Raw genomic sequence first — 13,408 nt, forward strand, 5'->3', positions numbered from 1 at the left:
ATACTACGGGAGTTCACATCATGTCCCCTGACATGGCTTATTATGAGTTTATTTCTCCACCAATATATCGCATGTTTATATTAAACACGCAGGTTTCTTTCGAAACATTCAAATCACACAATCATAGCCGCGTAATGCGAAAATGGGTCTTATGGTGTTTCGGCCAGCGTAGCCCAAGCCCAGCCTGTGCATTTGCGTAGTCTGGTCAGAGGCGATGTTGTCCGTTATAAAATCACTCAAGGTTTTATGGTCCCATTATGTATCTCCTGACCAGACTAAGAGATGCGCAGGCTGGGTGGGCTATTGCTATGATGGGCGCATATAGCATAAGACCCATGTTCGCATGACGCGGGTCTTTTTAAAAATCATTGCGAGTTGTAAATGGCAAAATCACACATTCAAAGCCACGTTATTCGAAAATGGGTCTTATGGCGTTTCGGACAGCGTAGCTCAAGCCCAGCCTATGCATTTGCGTAGTCTGGTCAGAGGCGATGCTGTGCGCTATAAAATCACTCAAGGTTTTATGGTCCCATTATGTATCTCCTAACCAGACTGAAAGATGCGCAGGCTGGGTGGGCTAAAGCTATGATCGGCGCATATAGCATAATACCCATGTTCGCATAACGCGGGTCTTTTTAAATCTAATTGAGAGTTGTAAATGGCATATTTCAACCCAATGCATTTCGATGTAAAATTTCAAAAAAGCAAATACAGCAAACTGGCAAATAAGGGCAGCCTATTCAGGCGTTCAGGAACGATTTCTAGACGTGGTGAAACATTTGTGGTTAGATTATTAAACGCCTTTTTCTTAACGTGACACTATACTATTTCGGTAGTTTTTTTTCTCATCTTGAAAGCAAAACTGCGTTTATCGATAGTCAATTATAACCTCCCCTGACGTTTTAGTGACCGAGTACAGACCCTGAAATTCTGCTAGATGGATTTAAACGCGTAGTTGTAACTGGGCCACAATTTGTATATATGTGTTGTTTGAACATGCAGAGAGTAGTCCGGAATTCCGTACATTGAACAGTGGTACATCCTTTACGCTGCGCACAGACACAGTTATGAAGCCAAATTTCAGGGAATTTCTCTCGAATCAGCCTATAAAATATTCGAATGTATTCATTTATGTCTGCTGGCGATATGTAGAGATCATTTAAGGTGAAACGCTGGGTAAAACAGCTACGCAGATTTATTTTTTAGTTATTTTCATCAATCATCTTATTGTATAATTTGAATTGTATATGGTGTCAAAAAACGTTTTGTACAGGGGAATTTTCATCATGAAATTATATTCTTAAGGCAATAGGTATTCGATGTTCCAACAATAATCATTTCATATGATGGTAATTTTTATTTAAATTAAAATTAACTGGTTCTCATTATACCATTTTCATAACATTTGTAATGCTTTCAGAACGCCAAAAAAGAAACATGTTGTCATTTTGTCTTAGTTATCTCTATAACATAAATTTGATGATAAAAAGTGCACACACATCTCGACCTGTGCGTTAGGACACACTCTTTATAAATTTTAATGGGTTGTGTTCATTTCAAACTTGCGATTTAAAAAGCTACAACATAATTTTGAAAAATGAGTTGCGTCTAAGATTATGCAATAGCCAACAACTTAAGTGCCTTCAGCGCTGTTTTTTTTATTAAGCTTAACTTTTATGTACATTATATTTTCTTGAGGAAATTTTGGTGAAATAATTCAAGCACTGTCCAGCACATGTTTTGTGTAAATCTGTATACTTTATCAGTTTTTTTACATTGTAATACTAGTTGGAATCTGTGTAGAGATATGATTGTCTCAACTTTGTACCTGATCTGATGAAAATGACTATTCCACAATACTATTTACTGTCTGTTGATGTCAATCTAGATAATTATATTTCTGAGTGTTTTGTTTAAACTATTGGGGATTATTCGGCTGCATGTTACATCAATTAAAAAGTGTTATTTCTTACGGTACAAGTAATCAAACGTTCACTCTTGTAAAATGTTTTAACTTAGCTCTGCTTGTATATGCACATTGAAAAGTTATAACGATCTTAATAGTTTGTGCTGCTCAAACTTAGTGTCGTGTTTAGTTATTCTCATTACTTTGCTAGTATAAGAAACATACAATTGTAGATCTCGTGCATTAACAGCTATTTTAATATTTGTATCATTTTATTTGTTGCAGTTTCTTACTGTCTCACTGTTACATGTTCCAACACATGTACTAACAGATGAAGGTAAGCAATCATATTTTCAACAAGTTGTTGGGTTATGTGTCCAGATTTGTGATGGGGATCAATAATCTATTGAAATAAAAAAAGCATTTAATTGTTTCTATAACACAACTGTGGTTTTTAAACATCTTTGTCTGATTTCAGGTTCAGTGCTGATGGAAAAAACATGAAGGTTCTTTCTTGAACAGTGACTGGCTTTAGTTTACTCAATAATAAGTGCCCGAGTCACTGCCATTGCCCATGAAAAGGCCAGAAGACCAGGTGATATGAACCTCTGACCCACATGAGTTCCTGATCTATAGCAGCTTTAAAGGCGAGCCCTTATGATACATGTCATTATCAAAGTGACATCTGCCTTTAAAAGCAGGTGGAGAATAAATTGTGTTTTAAAAAGCTTCAAAACATGTATTTAGTACTATTTAAACATTTGTGTGTGTCAAGACTTATTGGAATAGTTAACATAGTTGACAGAAATAATAGTAACCATTCTTATTGCTTCTAATGGGAACATCCTTATAGTGTAAGCAAGCACAATGGGGTCCTTTGGTTTTGCAGAAGAGACAGCAAGCAGAGTAGACAGTATTGAGATAAAAAGGATTCCGGGTGCGATACCCTAACTCTTTGCGAATAGATCCCTTTGTTCTTTTACGTGCTCAGTGTATAGCACCAATACACGCGAGAATTACCAGTACATGTCTGATGTGAGAAACACTTGAAGAATTTCTGATATTTCCAGTGCCTCGGCCAGGAATTGAACCGGGGACCTCTGGAATGGTAGATCAGTGTGTTACCACTAGACCACCGCACCACCTGTACGCAGAATATCTTAAAAAAAGATATTTCTTGTTTAATATAACCTTAACATTTGTTAACAGTAAAATGATATTCTTCTATAATCGCTTGTAACAGCTGAGTAGCTGATTAAACTCCAAAGATCACGCTTCCTCCCCTCACCCATACATTTCTTATAGCTTTCCTCTGACGGATTTCCCAATGTTTCATGCAACTGTGTAATTACACATTTTATATATGCACACCTGTTGTCACGATACATGTATGTTCATTGTATTATGTGACCTGCGAAACATAATAAAAATTTGCTCTGTTCTGTTCTGCTAGCATGGTAATTGTACTGTGCATTGTCTTTATCAGTATCTTTAAAATAAATGTTATTCTAGTTTTATTATAAAATCATAAGATACGGTATATGTATAGTAAGTGTAAAACAACACATTAATAATTGACATATTTGGTGCAATATCTAAAACACAGTGTATTTAACATTGTTTATTATAAAGGTATATATTATTTATGGTCCTGTATGTTTGTTCCATACTTTTTGTTTAAAAAGCCCTACATTAATTTCTGGTCCAAAATGACAGTTTATTAAAAACAAACCCTTGATATTTCAGCGCTTTGAATACTGGGCTTGTTGCTTAACACGCATACAGTTAAGTGGTATAATCATATATCTATACTTTAAAAGTAACTAATGAGTGTGGGCTACATTCATACGTAGTACTATTAAATTGCAGACAAATTAAAATAATAAACATGATTGGAAAATGGTATTTATGACACTTCAAAGTATACCTTAAATATAAAATACTATTTTTTACAAGTAATTGTTCAGAGTGAAAAATGAAAAATAAACATACACTTTGATAGATTTTGATACAAATCCTTAAAGTTGGCAAAATGCATCATTATAATGGATAGGTACCGTTTTGGTTCGACATCACTTTGTTTTTGTTCCTGTATTTTTAGTTACTGATCGTTTGGTTATTACGATAAGCGCACCGTACTTATGACAAGACAGCCACACTCATCAGGATCGCGTCCCATCAGACTCCGTACGACAAATTTAAGTTACAATTCATTTTCGTTTGTATGTCATCTTTTTTATTTAACTGACTTCATGGGATAAACTGAAGGAATTTATAAGTAAACACTTTTTTTCTAACTGAAAAATGAAATATAAGCATACACTTGAATGGATTTTGATACAAATTCTTAAATTTGGCAAACTACATCATCATGCTATTATAATGGATAGGTACCATTTTGGTCGACATCAGTTTTCTCCCTGTATTTTTAGTTACTGATCGTTTGGTTATTACGATAGGCGCTCTGTACTTGATAATGACAAGGCAGCCACACTCATCAGGATCGCGTCTTATTAAACGTCGTACTTTAAATTTAATTTCCTTTTTTGGAACAACCTTATTTCTAAGCAGCCACCTATATCTTGAGTTAATTCAATACTGTGAGATCTTTAAGCAGATATAAAATACGTTTTAGCTACGATGAATTTTTTGGACAGCGTTATTTTGAAGCAGCCACCTCTATCACGAGTGTTTTTTATGTTGTGAGATCTTTAAGCAGATATACGATACGTTTTAGTTACGATAAATTTGTGGACAGCATTATTATGAAGCAGCCACCTTTATCATGAGTTTATTTCATGTTGTGAGATCTTAAAGCAGATATACGATACATTTTAGTAACGATGCATTTTTAGACAACATTATTTCGAAGCAGCCACCTCTATCATGAGTTTATTTCATGTTGTGAGATCTTTAAGCAGATATAATATACGTTGTAGTTACGATGAATTTTTTGGAAAACATTATTTCGGAGCAGTCACCTCTATCATGAGTTTATTTCATGTTGTGAGATCTTTAAGCAGATATAATATACGTTGTAGTTACGATGAATTTTTTGGAAAACATTATTTCGGAGCAGTCACCTCTATCATGAGTTTATTTCATGTTGTGAGATCTGTAAGCAAATAAGACCTGCGTCCATTCTCATCAATCTAATGAGCTAACACTTCACATAGCGTTTGAGTATGATATTGGCGTCCATTCTCATCAATCTAATGAGCTAACACTTCACATAGCGTTTGAGTATGATATTGGCGTCCATTCTCATCAATCTAATGAGCTAACACTTCACATAGCGTTTGAGTATGATATTGGCGTCCATTCTCATCAATCTAATGAGCTAACACTTCACATAGCGTTTGAGTATGATATTGGCGTCCATTCTCATCAATCTAATGAGCTAACACTTCACATAGCGTTTGAGTATGATATTGGCGTCCATTCTCATCAATCTAATGAGCTAACACTTCACATAGCGTTTGAGTATGATATTGGCGTCCATTCTCATCAATCTAATGAGCTAACACTTCACATAGCGTTTGAGTATGATATTGGCGTCCATTCTCATCAATCTAATGAGCTAACACTTCACATAGCGTTTGAGTATGATATTGGCGTCCATTCTCATCAATCTAATGAGCTAACACTTCACATAGCGTTTGAGTATGATATTGGCGTCCATTCTCATCAATCTAATGAGCTAACACTTCACATAGCGTTTGAGTATGATATTGGCGTCCATTCTCATCAATCTAATGAGCTAACACTTCACATAGCGTTTGAGTATGATATTGCCAAAGTCAGAAAGGGTGAATAACAAATGAAGAAAACTCTTCGTAACTACTCTTTAAAAACAACGATGACGACCAGAATGTTGCCGACGACACCGATAACGAAGACAAGGAGGATGATATCCGTCATGTTCACATATATGTACGTGGGGACCTGCACAACGGCGCCGGCGACGTTGTACGAAGCGTTTACGAAATGCGGAATCATGGTATTAGTGTACATAGCCGTATCAGATATTAGAAATTAGCTTTTTGACTTGAAATTGCGTGGGTTATAGCTTTATAAATTCATCTACTCTTTGACATACAAAACTAAGGGTGATCAATTTAACCGGTCTTTGGTAGGTTATCGGTAATGTTGATGAATTAATCTGCTACTATTCTCGAAATCATGCAAGCAATTAATGAATCGTCTTTCCGACATGCTAAAAGTTTAGATGTAGTTTGTTCAATACATTGTGCAATTTTTAATAAAAATAATATACATAGCATAAGGTAAAAAGCGATATTTTGCTGCGTAATTATCTATTATTGTTTGATATATTTTCGTCTGCATATCAGCGCGCGTGTCATGACACAATGTGGACTGCAGCGCCAGTGAATCATGGCATCCCTTTCTGCATGCACGCGATTCTTTCAATTTATCATTGGTCATTGAGCGTGCTATTTCTAAGCATTTCGAAATGCAATAAAATGCAACCAATAATCCATTTAAACCGTATTTATTTAAAGAAGCAACTCGACTAGTTTCGTCGAAGCAAATGACATCATGCAATTTTCACAATAAAACCTATTTGTTACTTCCGTTCGGAAAAGTCTTGGGCCTTTTGTTCATTACTTGAAACGTTTTGCTTTTGCTTGATAGTATTTTTATCACGTCCCGTGTTAATAAAATACAGCCCAATATGTCTCAATTACAGCTTCTAGGGATTTGTGTCTGTTGGGTTCGGCGTTATTTATCCATTACACTGTAAATGGTTTGGCTCTACTGAGAACTGACTTTCGGACAACAGGAACGACACAGCCTGATATTGTTTAATTGGACCTTGTGGTCAAAAGAAATTATGTTGAAAAAGAGACTCAAGCTGAGAAGTTTGTTCCAAAACAGAGCTTACAGACAAAGTCCGTTACTTACATAAAACATAATGTTTGTTTACCTCATGTGTTCCGCGCCAAATCAATGATTCTTGCAGTGACATATATTGGAAAAGCAAATTTGACGTCCGTCATTTAAACATATTGGATAGTAAATTTATTGTATAATTGTCATTAATACAACAAAGAAATTAATTGGAAAATGTCAGAGGAATAATAAGTAAATTATTATTTAAGAACCACGGTATTTTTTTTACAACTCCTTTGTTTTCTCAATTTGTTCCATATTCAATTAAATTGTAATGCTCTGCTCTCAGACGAATCTAAAAAAGAAACACATCACTGACTGCCCACATAAACGGTAGTTCACAATGGAGAAATCATGCTTGGTCACAGTGTTAATCGAAGACGACTAATGTTTGCAGACTTAATTCTATAAAATTTATCGAGGGTTTTTACATTGTACTGCAGTGTTAATTATTTATGTAAAGTGGAAGTATTCCACCGCTGATGCACAAAAAGGCCAAATAGCCAAAATATCAAATATGAGAAAATAAAATATTTGCAGACAGAGATGTAAAAAAGGTGCACCCCCAAAAAAACACACACACAAAAAATTGTTTTGGAGCATACTGTTTTAACATGCATTTGTATTTGTCTTTTTTATATATACCGTTTATTGCTTACACGGCAAGATTTGTCTATCAAACCCATAGAGGCATTTTAATGTTATTTACGCTTGTGTATTTTGTGTTTATTCCTGGGCAAATGTTTGCTTAAAACCCGTCCGAGGTTTTAGATCGCTCACTTTTAAAACAAAATGGCAAATCGTCAGTGCTTGGCGTTATATAATTAAAGTAAGTATTATGTTGATCGTTAGTTAATTTGGAACTGCATGCATAAGGTTGTTCATTATATGCCAACACTATAATAATATTATGTTTCTCCAACTCTCCTTTCATTCACTGACTTGTGTCATCAGCATTTCTGGCATTTCTCAATAGATTTAAGGTATACCTACCGGGACGTAATGGTCTCAATGTCAAAGGAAGACAATGTTTGTGGGACTGACAACACGTGTTGATCTAAATTAACCGAATATTACGCCGTCGACTTTTTGGTTTTAGTACAAAATATTTAAACAATATACACAATAAATCTTTAAACAGGCTTCTCTTAGGATTCTCACATTGATTGCTTGCTATATCTCGCACGGTGCCACTTGTAGGAAAATCACACTTTTTCCGAATTTCTGTTGGGTATGGAAATGCGGAAATATTCACAAGTGTGTCATGCATACGATTGCGTGTTGGAACTGTGTGTTTTGATATTCGCGAGTAAAATAGGCTTTTCTTTCATAGATGTAAAACGTGTTAGTCCCCCATTTTTAGCTCCACTGGCCAAAGGCCAGCGGGGCTTATGTCATGGTCCTGTATCCGTCGTGTGTGCGTGCGTGCGTCCGTGCGTTCGTGCGTAAACTTTTTCTTTAAACATCTTCTTCTCCTTAACTACTGGTTCAAATCTGATGCAATTTCTCAGGAATGTTCCTGTGGTGAATCTCTTTCAAACTTGTTCAAATTATGCCCCTGGGGTCAAATTTGACCCTGCCCCGGGGGTCAAAAAATAGAAAATTTGCTTATATAAGTCCTATTTTGTGCAAATTTTATAAATCTTCTTGTCCATAACCATTAGGCCTAGGGCTACCAAATTTGGTATGTATTGACATCTTATAGTCCTCTACCAAGTTTGTTCAAGTTATGCCCCTGGGGTCAAATTTGACCCTGCCCCGGGGGGTAAAAAAGTTGAAAATTTGCTTATATAAGGCCTATTTTGTGCAAATTTTATAAATCTTCTTGTCCGTAACCATTTGGCCTAGGGCTACCAAATTTGCTATGTAGTGACATCTTATAGTCCTCTACCAAGTTTGTTCAACTTATGCCCATGGGGTTTAATTTTACCCTGCCCCGGGGGGTCAAAACATTGAAAATTTGCTTATATAAGGCCTATTTGTCCAAACTTCAAAAATCTTCTTGTCCATAACCGTATGGCATAGGGCTACCAAATTTGGTATATTGTGACATCTTGTTGTTCTCTACCAAGTTTGTTCAAATTATGCCCCTGGGGTCAAATTTGACCCTGCCCTGGGGGGTTAAAAAATTGAAAATTTGCTTATATAAGGCCTATTTTGTGCAAACTTAAAAAATCTTCTTGTCCATAACCATTGGACCTACGGCTACCAAATTTGCTATGTAGTGACATCTTATAGTCCTCTACCAAGTGTGTTCAAATTATGCCCCTGGGATCAAATTTGACCCTGCCCTGGGGGGTTAAAAAATTGAAAATTTGCTTATATAAGGCCTATTTTGTGCAAACTTTAAAAATCTTATTGTCCATAACCATTGGGCCTAGGGCTACCAAATTTTGTATGTAGTGACATCTAATAGTCCTCTATCAAGTTTGTTCAAATTATGCCCCTGGGGTCAAATTTGACCCTGCCCCGGGGGTAAAAAAATTGAACATTTGCTTATATTAGGCCTATTTTGTGAAAACTTTAAAAATCTTCTTGGCCATAACCATTGGGTCAAGGGCTACCAAATTTGGTATGTAGTGACATCTTATAGTCCTCTACCAAGTTTGTCTAAATTATGCCCCTGGGATCAAATTTGACCCTGCCCCGGGGGGTCAAAAAATTGAAAATTGCTTATATTAGGCCTATTTTGTGAAAGCTTTAAAAATCTTCTCGTCCATAACCATTGGGCCTAGGGCTACCAAATTTGGTATGTAGTGACATCTAATAGTCCTCTACCAAGTTTGTTCAAATTATGCCCCTGGGGTCAAATTTGACCCTGCCGTGGGGGGTAAAATAATCGAAAATTTGCTTATATAAGGCCTATTTTGTGCAAACTTTAAAAATCTTCTTGTCCATAACCGTATGTGATATGGCTACCAAATTTGGTATGTAATGACATCTTATTGTCCTCTACCAAGTTTGTTCAAATTAAGCCCCTAGGATCAAATTTGACCGTTCCCCAGGGGTCACAAAATTGAACATATGCTTATAGTCGGCCCATTTTGTGCAAACTATAAAAATCTTCTTGTCCATAACCATTGGGCCTATTTCTACCAAATTCGGTAGGTAGTGACATCTAATAGTTCTCTACTTAGTTTGTTTAAATTATGCCCCTAGGAACAAATTTGAGCTTGCCCCAGGGGTCACCAAAATGAACATATGCTTAAATAAGGTCTATGTTGTGCAAACTTTAAAAATCTTCTTGTTCTTAATGTCACGTAATTATGTATCGTTCGTGGATAACACACAGTAACAAACAAAGTTCATTTCTGTTTTCATCGAGATTTATTTCTGTTAAATAATGTTAAACACATCGCTTCTAATGTTCATGAAGTACAATTTTACAGCGCGGCGGCCAATTGGCCGCCACGTCAAGAAAGCGTGACTGCTCTACTCGATTGTCAAACTAGGACTCTAGAATTCTTTCTTACAACAAAACACAGCATTTTATTCCAAGGTACATGAACATAAAATTTAGATATTTCCTATCTCATTCTTGGTTGGTTAACTGTTCTCTTACCCCGATTTTCTAAACCCACCCCTTCGAATAACCCTTGTTCATTGGATGGATCGCTTATACACCTACCACATGTCACAGCAGAAGAGTGCAATATACAATTATCACTTTGGGAACAGGGGACCCCATTTCATTTGCATACTTGATCATACAAACAGATGCTCTCTATGGACAAACCACATTAGTAGTGTGAAACCTAACACTCCTATAATCGATTACGTAAACCCCGATACCCATAAGATACACACTCAATCCGAACTTACATTTGTTATGTACATTGGGAAATTGGATATTTCAATTATTTAAATTTCATTATATACCATATCTGAATTGGGGCTTGTTATGTACGAGCCGAATGTTCCCGATAATTGAACTACATTGGAAAAATGAAACCATACTTCCATAATCAATTTTTCAAACTTCATTACATGTCCCATCGAACTGACATCTGTTATGTTAATTCCTAAATACCCGCAACATACAGCAACTTTACATACTCAATCATATTATTAAAATATTTCCCTATTATTAAATCTATCTGTACTTAAATTTCTATCATGAGAATAAACAATATGGTTATGTCACATTAATTATAGAGCCTAGGGCTACTAAATTTGGTATGTAGTGATATCTAATAGTCCTCTACCAAATTTGTTCAAATTATTCCCATCGGCTCAAATTTGTCCCGGCCCCGGCGGTCACAAAACTGAACATATGACGTTTACCAGTGGAGATTACTGCGGCCGTTTGGCTGTGACCAACAACAACATCAACATCTTGTAAACATGAGATAAAACCCTGTCATTTTGTGCCATTTTAGGTCAGATGGTGACTGCTTACAAAGGCATTGAAGTAAAAACATGTGTTATGAATGTTTTTCTTATAAACTGAAAAAAGTCGGGTTTTATTTAAATATGTTGAAAGTGACCATATATCCAGATGAAAATATTTTGGATGACATGTTAATTTCATGTCTTTTTTGTAGTGTTAAAACCAGTTTAATAATATATTATGGATTTTAAAAACACAACTTCCATGAACATAATTATTTCAAGGAAAGGCAATATATGATACTGCACGGTAAACTCAAACTTTGTATCCAAGAAAAGGTGTTGAAATTAAGTGCAATGTTCTTAACTATCGTATATGCTGCTTTTTAATAACTAATGATTCATTGTTCCATTTGTGAATCGTGACTGATCATGAATTGTTGAGATGATTGTCATTTGCTCAACAAACCATATATATTTCTGACCATTTTATAATTTTCTTAATATAAGTTATGAATTGATCTTAGAAGTCAACTGTATTACTTAATTAAATACATTTATAAATATAAAGAAATAATCTTTAGATTATCATAATATTCTCAGGCCTGTTGGTCTTAGGGATGTGAGGGTTGATGAGCAATTTCTCCTTTTATCACAATTATTTCTACCCTTCCTGATCATTTCCTTCATATTCCATTTTAATTCAATTGACGTCTGCAACCTCTATCAAATTGGGAAAGTCCAAAATGTGTTGTTTGGTAAAGGGTTAAGACATTTTGATTCCTATGGGTCTTGTGAATCTGTTTCAAATCAAATGCGTAGATTTGATCTTCAGCATCTAAAAATATGTAAAATAGAAAGAACGACAATATCTTTTAGAGAGATAAATGTACCTACGTTATAAGCAAAGGACCTGTGCAACAATTCCCAGGCTTTTTTGTCTGTTTAGTTATTACGGTAGTAACTTTTTCCATATATCAAAATGCTCACCCTTCCAACTTTAAGCGCCCAGTGGGACGAGGGATAGAAAGAGAAAGTCACATGCTTGAGTACATTTCAACCCATGCTCATTACATTTTTTTTTCGCAAAGAAAAAACAGTGGAGCGATACAGGGCCATCATGGCCCTCTTGTTATTGGGTTTCGGATAGTTTTTTACCATGCATACTTGAACAGTGCGGTGAGTGAGATTGGCACAACGAATTGTTATTCCTAACATTGTTATTATTGATGTGAACACAAACGTCAAGAAAGATGAGATTGTAAAATAGTATTAACAATCTGATAACGTCGCGGTATTTGTCAAAAGGATTTGACATTATCTCCACAAAATATATCGTGTTGCCGTGTGCTTACTGAGTAATGGTTTCTTAAAAAAGAGATAAGCTCGAATATTCAAATGATAATTGTATAGTACCAAACAACGTTACTGTTCGTGCAAGGTGACGTTGTTTTCAGTATTTTCACACAAGCACGAACTTTGGTCTCATCTATAATGTGATTTTTAGTTTTTGATTGGCTAAATAGCTGCAGTTTCCGCCTTTACAATGGAGGATATGTAATAATAGTATATACTTGCAATTATGCAAAAAAGCATATTGGCTTTCTGACCGTTTCAAATTTTGTCATAGCACTTATAGCACTTAAGAACTGGTTTGCTGTCATGTGGGTGATTTTAATTTTGTTATGCTCACGATGTCAAAGTGTTTCGTTCTGGTTCTTGTATTTTGTTTTTTTCCACAATTGTCATGTAGGTAATATTTTTAGTTTTCAAACTTATTTCATGATTTTTATACGTCCTCACATGGTTGAACACGTATGGATGTTCTCTTGATAGTTAAATTATATTTTACTACATAATTAAATTATTTGAGAGCACTGGTAAGTGTTTTTGTCTCCAGTTACTTTTTTCACTTTAGTTCACTCAAATACTATTGGGTAACCTTCTCAACAACGACTTGCATCACAATTAAAAAGTAATCCATGTTGTTAACAAATTTCAGCATCATTTGTCTTTGGTCTACTTCATATTGCTATAGTGTAATTTTCATCGGCTCGTAGACGTTCGTTCAAACAAAACATTCGAAGGTGCAGGGATCTATGAGCATTCGTGAAATGCAAAAAGCTGAATTCATAGCTTCCATGGAAAATCAAACTTGTCCGTCAATGAGTTGTCTCTAAAGTCCTTGTCAAAACCACGGAAAACATTGCATAACCGCTACATTAAATCGATGAGCAAGCAAAGGGTCGTTGAGTAAAC

At 35.5% G+C, this 13,408-nt stretch overlaps 1 long non-coding RNA gene across 1 annotated transcript; it reads left to right on the plus strand.

The window, feature by feature from the left end:
• Window positions 1-2,136: 2,136 nt before the first annotated feature.
• Window positions 2,137-3,348, plus strand: LOC127842750 (uncharacterized). Its single transcript, XR_008031860.1, has 2 exons — window positions 2,137-2,243; window positions 2,385-3,348. It is a non-coding gene; the product is annotated as an uncharacterized LOC127842750 (long non-coding RNA).
• Window positions 3,349-13,408: the final 10,060 nt, after the last annotated feature.

This window comes from Dreissena polymorpha, chromosome 8, assembly GCF_020536995.1.
Source record: "Dreissena polymorpha isolate Duluth1 chromosome 8, UMN_Dpol_1.0, whole genome shotgun sequence".
NCBI classification, from domain to species: Eukaryota; Metazoa; Mollusca; class Bivalvia; order Myida; family Dreissenidae; genus Dreissena; species Dreissena polymorpha.